The sequence below is a fragment of the Dasypus novemcinctus genome, chromosome 13 (assembly GCF_030445035.2).
Source record: "Dasypus novemcinctus isolate mDasNov1 chromosome 13, mDasNov1.1.hap2, whole genome shotgun sequence".
NCBI lineage: Eukaryota > Metazoa > Chordata > Mammalia > Cingulata > Dasypodidae > Dasypus > Dasypus novemcinctus.
In genome coordinates this window covers 69,375,459-69,393,645 of record NC_080685.1, presented here as the reverse complement: position 1 = coordinate 69,393,645, position 18,187 = coordinate 69,375,459, and positions in this window count along the sequence as shown.

Here is an 18,187-nt window from a genome sequence, read left to right as displayed (position 1 = left end):
CTTGTGAAGGCAAGCTGGCCTGCTCCCATGGAGAGCTGATGGCCCATGCCTGCAGAGAGCTGACAGCCCATGCCCATGGACAGCTGATGGCCTGCACCTGTGGACAGCTGACAGCCCATGCCTATGGACAGCTGGTGCAGCAAGATAATGCAACAAAGGGAGACAAGCAGGTATAGAAGAATGCACAGTGAATGGACAAAGAGCAAGCAGCAAGGGGGGGGGGGATAAATTAAATAAATAAAATAAATCTTTTAAGAAAACGATGGTGAGTTCTGCATATTCACAGATAAACAGAAACTGAGAAAATTTGTTAGCAAGAGTTTGGCTTTGTAGGGAATATTAATGTGCTAAACAAACCTTGAAATGGAAAAACAAGAGTGAGAGGTTAGGAGAGAATCTAGAAATGAAGATTATATTAATAAAAGTAAATGTGTAAAAAGAGTGGTGAAAATAAAATATGACAGATAAAACCCAAAGCTCAAAGTGGATGAAGTAAGAACTGCCTTTACAGTAGTAACTTTGAATGTTAATGGATTAAAATCCCCAAACAAAAGACACAAACTGGCAGAATGGATATATGGGAAATGGAAATATGAGCATTTTCCAAGGAAATATCACCCATCTATATGCTGTTTACAAAAAAACTCACATTAGACCCAGGGATGCAAGCATTCTAAAAGTGAATTGTTGGAACTCAATTTTACATGCAAACAATAACCAAAAAAGGGCATGAGTAGCTATGCTAATATGGGACAAAATAGACTTTAAATGCAAAACTATTGTAAGAGACAAAGATGGATGCTATATATTAATAAAAGGGGAAATCTATCAAGAATAAATAATTATAAATAAACATTTATGCACCTAAAGAGGGTGCCTCAAGACACATGAGGCAAACATTGGAAAAACTAAGTGGAGAAATAGATGCCTGTACAATTATAGTGTGGGACACTAATACACTATTATCACTGACAGAACATCTCAGTAGAGAATCAATAAACAAAGACTTTTAAAAATGCATTAGAGGATCTGAACTTAATAGACATATACAGAACATTACACCCCAATACAGCAGGATATACATTCTTCTTGAGTACACATGGATCGTTCTCCTGGATAGATCACATGTTAGACCACAGAATATCTCTCAATGAATTCAGAATGACTGAAATTATACAAAGTAATTTCTCTGACCACAGTGGAATGAAGCAGAAAATCAGTAAGGGGCAGGGATACAAATTAGGCAAAAAGATAGAAGTTAAATAACACACTCTTAGACAATCAGTTGGTCAAGGAGGAAATTGCAAAAGAAATCTGTAACTACCTTGAAATGAATGAAAGTGACAACACAATGTATCAGTACCTATGGGATGCAGCAAAGGTTGTACTGAGAGGGAAATTCATAGCCATAAATACCTATATTTAAAAAAGAAGAAATAGCTAAAATCATAGAACTTACTGCACACCTGGAAGAATTAGTAAAAGAACAACTAACTAACCACAAAGCAAGTAGAAAGAAGAAAATACCAAAGATTAGAGCAGAGCTAAATGAAATTGAAAATAAGAAAGCAGAGAAAAAATAAACAAAACCAAAAAGCTGATTCTTTGAGTGGATTAATAAAATTGGCAACTCTTAGATAGACTAACAAAGAAAAAAAGAGAGAAGATGCAAATATATAAAATAAGAAACTTGAAAGGAGATATCAACACTGACCCTGCAGAAATAAAGAGGATCATAGAGGATACTTTGAAAAAGTGTATGATAACAAGAGGGATAACTTAGAGGAAAGGGACAAATTCCTAGAAACACACAGGCAGACTACACTGATGAAACAAGAAATTGGTGACCTCAACAGACCAATCACAAGTAGCAAGATTGAATTAGTAATCAAAAAAAAAAACTTCTGAACTAAGAAGAGCCCAACAGCAGATGGCTTTACAAGAGAATTCTACCAAAATTTTCTGAAAAGAACAAACGCCAATCCTGCATAAACTCTTCCAAAATAAATAGAAGTGGAGAGACTATTTCCTAGCTCATTCTTTTATGCCAACACCACTCTAACACCTAAGACCAAAGCCAAACAAAGATGCCACAAGAAAGGAAAACTACAGACCAATCTCTCTAATGAACTTAGATGCTAAAATCCTCAACAAAATACTTGCTAAATGTATTCAACAATGCATCAAATGAATTATACACCATGACCAAGTGGGTTTCATCTTTGGTATTCAAGGATGATTCAACATAAGAAAAACAATCCATGTAATACACCACATAAACAGATAGAAAGAAAAAAAATCACATGATCATCTCTATTGATGCAGATGAAAGAAGTTGTTGATGTAGGAGGAGTGGAGGGGTGGGGTGTGGGGTATATGGGAACCTCATATTTTTTAATGTAAAATTTTTGTGATCTATGTATCTTCAAAAAATACAATAAAAAAGTATTCAACAAAATACAGCACCCTTTCCTGATAAAAACACTTCAAAAGATAAGAATCAGAAACTTCCTCAACATAATAAAGGGTTTATATGAAAAACCCACAGCTAACATCGTATTCAATTTTGAAATCCTAAATGATTTTTCTCTAAGAACTGGAACAAGACAAGGATGCCCACTGTCACCATTCTTGCTTAACATTGTGTTAGAAGTACTTGATTGAGCACTTAGGCAAGAAAAAGATATAAAAGTCATCCAAGTTGGAGAGGAAGAAGTCAAAATTTCACTATTTCCAGATGTCATGATCCTATACCTCAAAAGCCCTGAGAAATCTATAACAATGTTTCTAGAGCATATAAATGAGTTTGGTAAACTGGCAGGTTGTAAGATTAATGAGCAAAAAGCAGTAGCATATCTGTACACCAATAATGAGCAATCTGCAGAGGAAATCAGGAAAAAAAACCCATTTATAATAGCAATTAAAAGACTCAAATATCTAGGAATAAAGTTAACTAAAGATGTAAATGACTTGCATGCATGAAAATACAAAACACTGTTAAAGGAAATCAAAAAAGACCTAAATAAATGGAAGAATATTCCCTGTTCATGGATAGAAAGGCTAAACATCATTAATATGGCTATCCTAGCAAACAGATTTACAGATTTAACACACTCCCAGTAAAAATTACCACAGCACTTTTTATTGAATTGGAGAAGATAACTATGAAATTTATTTGAAAGGGCAAATACCCCTATAGTCAAAGGCACGTTGAAAAGGAAAAATGAAATTAGAGGAATCACACTTTCTGACTTTAAAAATACCACAACGCTACCATGGACAAAACTGCATGATATTGGGACAAAGATAGACATACTAACCAATGGAGCTGAACTGAGTGTTCTGATATAGATTCTTGTATATACAGTCAACTGATATTTGACAAGGCCACTTGACAGGGAGAGAATGGCTTCTTCAACAAATGGTGCTTGGAAAACTGGATATTCATATTCAAAAGATTGAAAGAGGAATACAATCTCAAAACTTATAAAAAAATTAACTCAAGATGGATCAAAAATTTAAATATAAGAGCCAAGATCATAGAGATCTTGGAAGATTATAGGAAAGCATCTATAAGATCTTGTATTAGAAAATGGATTCATGAACTTTCCACCCAAAGCATGAGCAACAAAAGAAAAAATAGATAAATGGGACCTTCTCAAAATTAAAAATCTTTGCACCACAAAGGAGTCTGTCAATAAAGTGAAAAGGCAGCCTACTCAATGAGAAAATATTTGGTAACCATATTTGATAGGGGCCTAATATCCAGCATATATAAAGAAATCCTGCACCTTGAAAACAAAAAGACAAAGAACCCATTTAAAAAATGGGCAAGTGATTTGAACAGACATTTCTCCAAAGAATGTATAAAAAGCACATGGAAAGATGTTCAACATCACTAGCTATTAGGGGAATGAAAATCAAAAATACTGAGGATTAGAAGTGTTGGAAAGGATTGTGGAGGAATGGGAATCCTCACCCACTGCTGGAGGGAAGGTAGAATTGTACAGCCATGATGGAGGATAGTTTGGCAGTACCTCAGGAAACTTACTACAGAACTGCCATATGATCCAGCAAACTCACTACTGGGTATATGCCCAGAATAATTGAAAGCAGGAACACAAACAAACATATTCACACCAATATTCATATCAGCATTATTCACTATTGACAAAAGTTAGAAACAACCCAAATGTCCATCAACAAATGAATGGATAAACAAATTGTGGTATATACATACAATGGAATATTACTCAGCTGTAAAAAAAAGAATGCAATATTAACACATTGGTTAGCATGGATGAATCTTGAAGAGTTTATGTTGAGTGAAGCAAACCAGGCACTGAAGGACAAATACTGTATGACCTCACTGATATGAACTAAGCAAATTGAGCAGACTCACAGAGTCTGGAAGACAGGTTTATAGGAAACAGAAAGGTAGAAGAAGGTTGTGAGCCAATGTCCATGTGGGCAAAATCTATGATAAGGTGAATGTGTGTAGTTGTGTAGTGGATGGGCATGACAGTGGTGCAGTGATACAATTGGGTTAGATTGGGCTGGTTTGTGAGGGGCTTAGGGTGAGGAGGATCAGTAGGATTGTCCATGGAACTGTGGGGAGGTTTAGGGGAGAGACAAGGTGAACTCTGGGGATTTGCAGGTTTGTGATTGAAACTACAACCTTGGGAATGTACTTTTGACAGTATGGCAGGGGAAGATTACTGTGTTAGGGTGTTGGATGTGGGGGCATTCAGGAGAGGGCACACCTGGGACAGGTTTCTAGGGAATATGGAGGTGTTTATCTTGTCATAGTGTGTTTTATCAGTGGGTGGAGGCCCACATAATGAGCAGGAACCTGTTGGACTCCCATCCTGGGGAGTCCTGCTATGTTCTCAAATAGAGGGGCACAAGTCTCTCAAGAGCATAGCAGTGCCTAATAGGGGAGGAAAGGCCAATATGTCAAGCCCTCAGTGTTGTTGCAAGTAACTATGAATCTTGTTCTTCAGGGAGTGATGCTTGGTGATTCCTGTATGTCCTGATGGGAGGGCTAGGAGGAATAGAATAGATGGAAGGTGGGACAATTTTGGGGTGATAGAATTGTTCTACATTATCTTGCAATAGTGGACACAGGTCATGTTAAGTTTTCACCAAAATTCATAAAAATGTTTGGTCCAAAATGTAAACCATAATGTAAATCATTGGCCATGGTCAGTAGCAATGTTTCAATATTTGTACATCAGTTGTAATAAATGTACCATCCACATGTAAAATATTATTAAGAGGGGAATGGAGAATAGGAGGAGAATCTTGGTTATCTGGGAATTTGCTATATTCTGTACATGAATTTTCTGTAACCTAAAGCTTCTTTGAAGACAAAACAAAAAAGAAAAGACACTGGGGAAATAAACAGAAGAAAATATCATTGTACATACAAGACAACAAATCTTACAGTGATGGAAGACAATGTTAAAAAATTTTAATTTTACATTTTTGAGTATTTTTAATTTCAAATTTATTGTTAAAATTTTTGTATTTTTTTTAAACCATCATTGTTATTTCATTTTCTTATCAATTTTACTTGGTTATTTTGTTGGCTTCATATTTGAAGAAATTATGGATTACAGAATGGTTACAACTGTGGCAGGGGAGGATTACTGAAACAGAGTTTCAGTAATGGGGAATGCACTGGAGGAGGGTCAGCTGGGGCATACCTATAAGGTATATAATGTGTTCAAGTGTTCATGGGGCATTGTCACTGTGGGTGGAGATTCACACAATCAACCTAAGAATAGAAAATTCCTATCGTGGGTAGTCTGCCACATTTTCCAATGGGACAGTAAGAATTACCTGAGTATAGGGGCATGAAGGAGGAAGGACCATTGATGGGCCCTTGATATTGATGACTTTGCTTATGAACCTTTACTTTTGAAATTGAAACTTAGCCTAGGTTTATAGCATGCCTAAGAGTTACCTCCTGAGAGTCTGAAATTGAAACTTAGCCTAGGTTTATAGCATGCCTAAGAGTTACCTCCTGAGAGCCTCCTTGTTCCTCAAATGTGGTCTCTCTCTGAAGCCAAACTCAACATAAAAATTCATTCCTTCCCCCCAGCATGGGACAAGACTCCTGGGGATAAGCTTCCCTAGTAATGAGGGATTACTACCAAGCACCAACTCACAATGGAACTGGAAAAAGACCTTGACCAAAAGGGGGAAAAATAAAGACAAATGAGTTTATATGGATAAGAGACTTCAAAGGAAGTCAGGACGCCAATGAAGAGATTATGTTTATACATGTCTCAGCAGGATCTCATTGATTGCCAAAGACTGGGAAGGAGTTGGGCTCTCATGCTGGGGAGGCCCAATATGTTCTCAAAGAGGTGGGGGTTTCTTCTCGAGAGTGTGAGGAAGACAAACCAGTCTATCAAGCCCTCAGTGTTTTTTCAAGTAACTGTGAATCTTGTCCTTCAAGTAGTGAAGACTGGTGGTTGCCATGGTCCTTGAGGGGAGAGGGAGGGAGGAAGAGAGTAGATGGAAGAGGGAGTATTTAAGGGGCAATAGAAATGTTATGCATGATTTTGCAGTGATGACTACAGGCCATGTTTAACTTCATAAAATACTTATAAAAATGTATGGTCTAGAGTGTAGACCATAATGTAAACCATTGACCATGGTTAGTGGCTATATTTCAATATTTGTACATCAGTTGTAAGAAATGTACCATCCACATATAAAAAGCTTATTGATACAGATGGGGGAAAGGGAAAGGATGTTGATTATAAGGGAGTTCCCTGTGTTCTGTATGTGACTTTACTATGATCTAAAACTTCTTTAGAGACAAAATAAAAAAAGGAAGTCACTGTAGAAGAAATGGAAGAAAATATGACTACATACAGGACAAGATATTACAGTGATCAAAGTCAAAACAAAGCATTTAAAAAATATTTTTCAATATTTTCTTATTACCCCAATTTTTAAAATTTAATTTTAGTTTTTGTTTTCCTAAATTATGTATTTTATTTCTTATGTTTAAACCTGTCATTATTATTTCATTTTACTATTAATTGAATTTGGCAATATTCTTGGCTTCATTTTTGAAGAAGTTTTGGATCACAGAAGGGTTACAACTGTGGCAGTTGAGGATCATTGGTGTGGGGTACCAGCAATGGGGGATACATGGGAGGAAGTTCACTTGGGCATACATATAAGGCATATAAATGTGTTCAAATGTTCATGGAGCATTGTCACAGTGGGTGGAGGTTGACACAATTACCAAACAAATATTGAAGTCCCATCCTGGGGAACTCTGCCAATTCTCTAATGGAACAGAAACAATCGCCCAAGTGCAGAGAAAATGACTAGTGAAGAAAGATGGTCCATTGATAGTCACTTGATAATGATGACTATGCTTATAAGGTTTTGCTCTTGAAATTGCAAATTAGCCTAGTGCAGTGGGGTGCCTATGAGTTAACTTCTGAGAGCCTCCCTGTTGCTCAAATGTGACCTCTCTCTAAGCTAAACTCAAAATATAAATTCATTACCTTTCTGCCAATGTGGGACATGACCTTTGGGGATGAGCTTCCCAGACACCAAAGGATTACTACCAAGCACCAACTAGCAAAGCAACTGGAAAAAGACCTTGAATACAAGGGAGAAAATTTAAAAATTAGTTTATATGACTAGGAGACTTCTAAGTGAGTTGGGAGCTCATCCCAGAGGTAACACTTATGCATGTCTCAGCAGGATCTCATAGACTGCCAAAGTAGATACTACTCCAAATAGAGGGGCTCTTGAGGGCTCTGGAGACACCTAGGTCCTACAATCATGGCAAAAGGCTCCAGAGTTTAGTGCCTTTCCAGTGGGCCTTTTTTTGGAATTTGTACTCCCAAGTGTGACAGAGTTGGATTCAGCTGTGACTTCCCTACACATACTTCTTCTGTCCCATTTTTTGAACCTATATTTGGTTCTGGATTTGGTAGATGTATGTCCAAGAGACTTGAATCTTTGGGCTGTCAGTGTGTAAGCTGGGCCCTGAGCTTCAGTGGAGTTGCAGAACCTACTCTCCAGTTCATTGGACTTACCCAGGACAACTAATGAGAAGGTAAGGATGGACAACCACCATACCAAGGAACCGGGAGAGTCTACAACTGCAAGCAAGAGAATCCTATCCATCAGCCATATGGGATTGAGGTCCCCTGCCAGTTAAGAGGTGGAGTGGGCATCACCATCCCAGAATCCTCAGGAATGGGGAATAAAATATAGACTAAAGTAGACTCACTGGTATTTACTACATAATTATTGTGATTCTAGCAATGGGAGAAATTATATCATTGATGTGGAGACAGTGGCCACTGAGGATGCTAAAGGCAGGAACAGGGAAAAAAGAAACATAATATGTGGGCATTTTTGGTAATTGGAATTGTCCTGAATGACATTGCAATGACAGATACAGGTCATTATATATTCTGCCATAGCCTATAAAATTGAGTAAGAGAGAGTATAAACTACAATGTAAACTATAATCCATGCTTAATGGCAATGCTCCAAATATGTTCATCTATTGCACTGAATGTACCACACTAATGAAAGAAGTTGTTAATGTGAGAAAGGGTGGGAGGTGTGGGAGGTGGGACATATGGGAAGCCCTTATATTTTTTGGTGTAACTTTTTATGTGATCTAAGTATCTTAAAAAATAAAAATGAAAAATATTTTTTAAGGACAACAAATTAGGCGATGATGATGACAATGACCATCTCACGGTACTGACAGTCTGCACCTGCAAGCAAGTTAGTCCCATTTATCTGCCCCATGGGATCTAAGTCCCTTCTCAATTAGAGGAGGAATGGGCACCACCATCCTAACATCCTTAGGATTGGAGAATGAGCAATGGACTAGAGTGGACTTGCTGTTATTCTATTATAGACTTACTGTGAGTCTAGTAGTGAAAGAACTTTTATCATTGATATGGGGGCAGTGGCCTCTGGAGTTTCTGAAGGGAGGGGAAAGGGAAAAATAGGTGTAATTGGGGGCATTTTCAAAACTTGGGAATTGTCCTGAATGACACTTCAATACAGATACAGACCATTATAGATCTTGTCATAACTTACAAAATTGTGTGGGAGAGAGTATAAACTTCAAGTTAAACTATAATCCACACTTATTGGCAATGCTCCAAAATGTGTTGATCAATTGTAACAAATGTACCATATTAATGAAGGATGTTGTTAATGAGAGAAAATATTGGAGGTGTAGGGAGTGGGGTATATGGGAATCCCCTATTTTTTTATGTACCTTTATGTAATCTAAGTATCTTTAAAAATTTTTTTAAGTGTATTATTAAAATTCTAACACAGCTCAGGGATAAAATGATCTACCTAAAATAGAATACAACTTTTTGTAGCTAACTAGTGTTTATTAGTTAGGAAATCAGAGCAGAAAATAATGTGGTAACATCATAATTTTTAAGAACTGGGAATTAAGATTTATTAATAGGAATTATAGTATAGAGTGATACATTCTTCCTAGAATAGCATTTGTTCTTTTCTATTTTTCTTTCACATGGTATTATACTTGTGAATGTGCATGTCAATCTCTCTCATTAGACTATAAGATTAAAGCAGCAGACTCTTTATTCATACTATAATGCTCCAAATCCAGCACATGTCAAGTACAGGGTGCATGCTCAAATAATGTTGATTGTAGTAAATGAAACATTGTGCAATGTGCTAGACCATTGTAAATATGATCTCTCTTTGCTATATCAGATAACCTAGGAAAAATTCTGATGCTTTTCATTGGTTTCATGACAATAAACAACATCAAAGAGAAAAAAAAGAGAGATTCTATAAATGCAGTAACCAAAAAAATCTGGAGTAGTTATAGTCATATCAGATGAATTACATTTTAAAAGCAAACATGTTATTACAGACAAGGAAGACATTATATATTAATAAGAGGAGCAATTCACAAGGAAGAAATAACAATCCTGAATTTATATACAATTGCTCCAAATTGTATGAAGCAACACTGGCAAAATTAAGGGAGGAATAGATTTCTCTACAACAATATTTAGAGACCCCAAAACCCTACTCTCATCATTGGATAAAACATCTGGGCAGAGGATCAATAAGGAAAAAGAGAGCTTGAAATATATGATAAATAATCTAAACCTAATAGACACATATAGAACTGCACCACAAAACAGCAGTATATATAGATTCTATTCAAGTGCTCATGGATCCTTCTCCAGAATAGACCATGTGTTAGGTCACAAAGCAGAGCTCAATAAATTTAAAAAAGATCAAAATTATACAAAGCACTTTCTCTATCTTAATGGTATAAAGCTGGAAGTCAGCAACAGCCAGAAAAATGGAAAATCCACAGATATATGGTTATTAAACAACACACTCTAAAATTATCAGTGAGTCAAAGAAGAAATTGTGAGAGAAAGCAAAAGATATCTTGAGACAAATGAAATGAGAGCACAACAGATGAGAACATATAGGATGCAGCAAAGACAGTGCTGACAAAGAAATTTATAGCCCTCAATGTTTACATTCAAAAAGAAAAGCTAAAATCAATGTCTTAGCTACACATCTGGAGCAACTAGGGAAAGAACAGCAAACTATTCTGAAATCAAGCAGAAGGAATGAAATAACAAAGATCAGAGCAGAAATAAAATGAAATTTATAGGAAGAGGATGTGGCTCAAGTGACTGAGCTCCCACCTACCACATGGGAGGTCCTGGGTTGTTTCCTCAGGATTCCTGGAGAAGGTAAGTTGGTACAATGGGGAGATGTAGTAAGCTGACACAACAAGATGACACAACAAAAGACGCAAATAAGAAAAGCAATGAAAGGCACAAAAAAATCAGGGAACTGAGGTCACTCAAGCAATTGAGCAACTCTCTCCCACATGAGAGGTCTCAGGATTGGTTCAGGTGCCTACTAAAGAGAAGATGAGCAGACACAGAGAACACACAGCAGATGGACACAGAGAGCAGACAGCAAGTGCAAACAATGGGGGGGGGGAATAAATAAATAAAATAAAACTGTAAAATAAATAAATGAATAAATGTGAGAATAAAAACCAATAGAAGTAACAAAACCAAGAGTTGGTTGTTTGAGAAGATAAAAAAAATTTACAAACCCATAGCTGTACTTTAATAGAAAAAGTGAGAGAATAGATGAAAACAAATAAAACCAGAAATGAAAAAGAAATAAAAGGTATCCAATTTGGAAAGGAGGAAGTAACACTTTCACTATTTGTAGGTGATATTATCCTTTGCATAGAAAGTCTTGAAAAATCTACAAAAAAGCTACTAGAGCTAATAAAGAAATTCAGCTATGGCAGGATACAAGGTTAAATATGCAAAAACAAGGTCATTAGCACTTGTATTCAGAAAACTATAACACATTGGTAAATGAAATCAAAGAAGAACTAAATAAATGAAAGAATATTCTGTGTCCATGGACTAGAAGACTAAATATCATTAAGATGTCAATTCTTCTCAAACTGATATATACATTCAATGCAATCCAATAAAAATTCCAACATCCTGCTTTAAAGAAATGGAAAACCCAATTACCAAATTTATTTGAAAGGGTAATGGGGCCCTGAACAGCCAGAAACATCTTAAAAAGGAAGAATGCAGTTGGAGGACTCTCATTTTCAGACTTTAAAACATATTACATAGGAGCAGATATGGCTCTAGCAGTTGAGCACCAGCATCCCACATGTGGTACCTCTTGAAAAATCAAAAACAAAACAAAAAGCAAAACAAGTGAAAAAAACAACTCAGGGAAGCTGATGTGTCTCAGTTGTTGAGCACTGGCTTCTCATACACATGGTCACAGGTTCAATACCCAGCACTTGTTACTTTAAAAAAAAATCTTAGGTAGTGACAGTGGTGAAAAAACAATACGGTACTGGCAAAAAGACAGATATATAGACCAATGGAACTGAATTAATGGTTTAGGAACAGACTGTCACATCTATGGTCAAGTGTTTTTTGACAAGTCTATAAAGCTCACCCAGCTGGGACAGAATAGTCTATTCACCAAAAGGTGCTGAGAGAACTGGATATCCATAGCCGAAAGAGGGAAAGATGACCCCTATCTCACACCTTGTGCAAAAATTAACTCAAAATGAACCAAAGACATAAATATAAGAGCTAAAACCATAAAACTCCTAGAAGATAATGTAGGCAAACATCTTCAAGACCTGGTGATAGCTGGTAGTTTCTTAAACCTTACATCGAAAGCATGAGCAATCAAAGAGAAAATGGATAAATGGGATCTCCTCATGCTTAATCCTATTGTGATTCAAAGGACTTTGTCAAGAAGGTGAAAAATTAGCCCATTCAATGGGTCAAAATATTTGGAAATCACATATCTGATGAAGGTTTGATTTCCATGACATGAAAAGATCATACAACTCAACAATAAAAGGGCAAGCAATTCAATTAAAAAGTGGGCAAAAACTTAAATGTAAATTTCTCCAAAAAGAAAATGGCAAAAAAAGTACATAAGAAAATGTTCAATATCACTAGCAATTAGGGAAATGCAAGTCAAAACTATGATGAGATATCATATCACACCTCATGGAATGGCCATTAAAAAAAAAACAATAGGAAATAGCAAGTGCTGGAAATTATGTGGAGAAGTGGGAACACTCCTTTCCTGTTGGTGGGAATGTAAAATAGTGCAGCATCTGTGGAAGACAGTTTGGTGGTTCCACAGGAAGCCTTATGATCTGGCAATCCCTTGGCTAGGAATATATCTGAAAGAACTGAAAACAGTGGCATGGACAGATATTTACACACCAGTGTTCATAATGGCATTATTCACAGTGTCAAAAGAAGGAAACAACTCAAGTGTCCATCAACTGATAAATAAATTTTAAAATGTGGTATATACATGTGATGGAATACTATGCTGATGTAAAACAAAATGAAACTGGGACTCATATGATAACATGGATAACCCTTGAGGATATTATGCTGAGTGAAATAAGCCAGATACAAAAATTCAAATACTGTATGACCTCACTAATATGAACTGTATTAGTCAGCAAAAGGGATGCTAATGCAAAATACCAGAAATTGGTTGGTTTTTATAAAGGGTATTTATTTGGGGTAGGAGCTAACAGATACCAAGCCATAAAGCATAAGTTACTTCCCTCACAAAAGTCTATTTTCCTGTGTTGAAACAAGATGGCTGCTGACATCTGTGAGGATTCAGGCTTCCTGGCTTCCTCCCTTCTTAGGGCTTGCTTCTTTCCAGGCTTAGGGTTCCTCTCTTCCTGGGGTCCCAGCTTAAGGTTTCAGCATCAAACTCCACCATCAAAACTCCAACATCAAAAACCCTCAACTCTGTTATTTGCCATGTTTTTTATCTGTGAGTCCCCAGGTGAGTGGGGACTCAGTGCCCTAATCAAGACTCAATCATGCTGAGGTACAGATCAAATTACAAATATAATCCAATATCTACTTTGGGAATTCATAACCATATCAAACTGCTATATGAACTAAATATGAAGAATAAACATATGGAGTTAAAACCTACAATACAGGTTACTAGAAGATAGGTTGAAGACTGAGAAAGGGGCTCTGGTGTTTAATATATGCAGAATTCTTAAATAGCTTGACTCTGAAAGTGTGGAAATGGATAGAATTGATAGTAACACAATAACAGTGAATATAACTAACACGACTGGTTTATAAATGGAATTGTGGCTGAAAAGGGATGGTTTAGGGACACAAATGCCAAGTGAAGGAAACTAAAGAATAAGCTAGGTACGGAATAATATAGTGAACATGGAGATGGATGAGGATTTCACCTAATAGTACAAATACAACAATGTACATGTATGAGCAAGAACAAATGTATATCACTATTATAAGGTGGTAAGATTATGGTGGTACATGGAAAAATTACAATTAATTTAACCTAAGGAATATAGTTAACAGCATTATTATCATATTCTTGCATCAATGGGATTGAAGGTACTATATATCAATTTTAAGGATAAATAATAGGGGAGCATGAAAATTTTTCTTTTTGGACTGAGGAAAATGTTCAAAAATGTACTGAGGAAAAGACCGAGCAAGATGGCAGTGAATTAAGGAGCTCCTACAGTCAGCTCCTGCTACAGGGCAGGAGTTAACAAACACCCAGGGCTCTCTGGAGATAGCAGAAGCACTTGTTTGGGGCTCTAGGAGACCAAAAGATCATCCTGCAACATCCTTGAAGGAGTGGAAGGAGGAGGATGCCCATCTGCAGAGAAAGCTTGTAAGCAGAGGCTCCACATCCTGGAGGCCAGTGCCCATCCTCCACTGGAGGCACAAGCTGCCTCATGAGCTGTTCCACGGCTGGAATTGAAAGCTCCGCTTCCCAAAAATGGGAGAGAAAGAGATGATTGTCTTCAGCTACTGATCAGTAAATTCGGCAGGTTTAAGTGTAATCCTGAAAACAGCTAAAGTTTGAGCCTGTCCAGATCAGAAAGAGGCTGGGAGCTGCCATCTTAACTCTGCGCCTGGTACGAGGGGAAGCAGGGTAGACTAAGAATCCCAGTGCTGGTGGGAACTGGCTTTTTTCCATCCAGATCAGACTGCAACTCAAGCCCAGGCCCCAATGCCAGCTCCAGCGGGGAGGAAGCTGCAGGGACCTGCACCAACCTTTCCAAGAAATTACTGGTCAAGCTGCTGAGGCCAGTGATTATCCTACTCTGGTGGCATGAGCCGCACCAGGAGCTGCTCTGTGATAGGAATTGGAAGTTCCATTTCCCAGAAATGGGAGGAGGAGATGGTTGGCTACCAATTTCGGCTACTGATTGGTAGATATAACCCTGGGAACAGCTGGGGTGTGAACCAGACCAAGTCAGAAAAAGGCCAGTAGCCACCATGCTAACTCTGTCCCCAGCCTGAGGGGAAGGCAGGCTCACTAAACCTCTCAGTGTCAGCAAGAAGCAGTTTCTTTTAGCAGATCAGCCTGCAACCCTAGCCTAGGCTTCTGCCCCACCTCTGCTAGGGTGAGGCTGAGGAGTCCTGCACCAGTCTATACAGGTAACTGCAGATAACTTTGGCTGGCATAGACTGAAAATCAGAAGTCTACCAGGGCAACTGCAAAGATCTTGGACCCGCACTGCATAAATTGCTGCCCATACATGCAGTTCCATCCCCGCGGCAGGCAGAGAAGAAAGAGATGTGATGCTTCATCCGTCTCCCTGGGCAATTACTGTCTAGGCCTGCACTTGGATTATTCCACACAGCTATGACTCTGTCCCTACCCCTGCCAAAGGAGAAAGTTGGAAAAAGCTTCATTGGTCCCTGGTGCAATAAGGGCAGCTTGAGCCTCCACAGTTTACAGCACCAACGACATGCTTGGCTCCTACTGTGCAACCAGCAAGGGGAGAAATGATAGGAAACCCTAAACTAAAGAGAAAAACTGCACCCAGAATAAATACTCTAGTAAGCCAGATGCAAAGACACCAACAAAAAAGGCACACCATGAAACAGGAAGCTATGACCCAGTTAAAGGAACAAGATAAGCCTTCAGATGACATAAAGGAATTGAGATGACTAACCATAGATGTTCAAACAAATCTCCTTAATAAATTCAAAGAGATGGCTAAAGAGATTAGGATATTAAGAAGACATTAGATGAGCACAAAGAAGAATTTGAAAACATACATAGAAAAATAGCAGATCTTATGGGAATGAAAGGTACAATCAATGAAATTAAAAACATTGAAATCAAATAATAGCAGATTTGAGGAGGTGGAAGAAAGGATTGGTGAGCTTGAAGAAATAGCCTCTGAAAGTGAACATGCAAAAAAAAAAAAAAGCTGAAGAAACGAATGGAAAAAATTGAACAAGGTCTCAGGGAAATAAATGACAGCAAAAGGCATGCAAACATACATGTCATGGATGTCCCAGAAGGAGAAGGGAAGGGAAAAGGGGCAGAAGGAATATATGAAGAAATAATGGTAGAAAATTCCCCAACCCCTACGGAAGGACATAGAAATCCCTGTCCAAGAAGCACAATGTACTCCCATCCAAAAAAATCCAAATAGACCAACTCCAAGACACATACTCATCAGAATGTCAAATGCCAAAGACAAATAGAGAATTCTGAGAGCAGCAAGAGAAAAGCAATACATAACATAAAAGGGATATCCAATGAGATTAAGTGCTGATATCTCACCAGAAACCATGGAGGCAAGAAGACAGTGGTCTGCTATATTTAAGATATTACAAGGAAAACTTCCAGCCAAGAATCTTATATCCAGCAAGACTGTCTTTCAGAAATGAGGGTGAAATTAGAATATTCACAGATAAACAGAAACTGAGAGAATTTCAAAGCAAGAGGCGAGATTATCAGGAAATACAAAAGGGTGTGCTACAGCATGAAAAGAAAAGCCAGGAGAGAGGGGCCTGGAAGAGAGTCTAGAAATGAAGATTATATTAATAAAAGTAACTAAAAGTATCAAAAGAGTGGTGAAAATAAAATGTGACAGATAAAACTCAACTAGTCAGGAATAAACTTAACCAATGATGTAAAGCACTTGTATTCAGAAAACTGCAACTCAATGTTAAAACAAATTTAAAGAACCCTAAATAACTGGAAGAATATTCCATGCTCATGGATGGGAAGACTAAATAACATCAAGATGTCAATTCTACTCAAATTGATAAACAGATTTAATGCAATCCTGGTAAAAATTCCACCAGCATTGAAGAAAAAAATTGAAAACAAGATCATTAAATTTATTTGGAAGGGTAAGGAGTCCTGAATAGCCAGAAACATCATAGAAAGGAAAAGTGAACCCTCATCTCCAGACTTTAAATCATAATACCTACGTATAGTGGTAAAAACAGCATGGTTCTGGCATAAAGACAGACACAATAGACCAATGGAACCAAATGTATGATTCAGAAACAGACCCTCACTGATGTGGTCAAGTGATTTTTGACTAGCCTGTCAAACACAGAGCTTGGGCAGAACAATCCTTTTAACAAATGGTTCTGAAAGAATTGGATATCCATAGCTGAAGGAAGGAAAGAGGACCCCTATCTCACACCTTATCCAAAAATTAACTTAAAATGGACCAAAAAACTAAAAATAAAAGCAAGAACCATAAAACTTCTAGAAGAAAGTATTGGAAAATATCTTCAAGACCTGGTGGTAGGTGGTGGATTCTTAATGGAGATAAGAGCAGGACTGAAATGGACTAAAGAAGTTTAATGTATGTAGAAGTTTTAATTAGCTTTACTGTAAAAGTGTGGAAATGTATAGATTGGATGGTAACACACAGTGAGTAACAGCTAATTTATAAATGGGGATATGACTGAAAATGTTAGTCTTGTTATGTAAATGCCAATTGACAGAATGCTAGAGAATAATCTAGGAACTGGATAGCACTGTAAACCAAGAGATGGATGAGATTATGGTTGAAGGTACAGATGCAAGAGTGTCTTTTGTTAGCTAGAGCAAATGTATGTCACTACTGCAGGGTGTTGGGAATGTGGAGAAGCATGGGAAAAATACAGCTGGACTGACCTATGGACTGTGGTTAGTAGTAATAATATAATATTCTTGCATCTATGCCAAAGATGTACAGTGTTGATACTGAGGCAGTATGGAAAATGTGAGCTAAATATACACTATGGACACAGTAACAATCAGATGATATTATTTTATTTGTAGCAAATGATACACCACATTGTGGTGTGTTGATGGAGGGGTGTTGTTTGGGTATTCTGCACATGGGATCAATGGTTTTATAAGTTTATAACTTCTGTCATAAAAAATATATTTAAAAAATAATAATAGGGTGGGTTGGGGGAAAAACACACCAAATGTAAGAAAAGAACTATGATTAGTAGTAAGATTTTGACAGTGTTATTTCATAGTTTGTAGCAAAAATCTCATGACAATGCAAGGTGTTGGTGGAGGGTTGATGTATGGGACCCCTTTATGATGTTATGCCCGTATGCTTTGTAAGTTCACAACTTTTACTATACACTTAATTGTTTATGTATGTTCATATATAAATGATATAAAGATAATAATAATAGGATTGATTAGGGGAAAAATACATTAGTAGTAATATCTTGACAATGTTCTTTAATCATTAGTTGAAAAGGTTTAACAACAATGCAAGTTATTGGTGGTAGGGTGAGTGATGAGA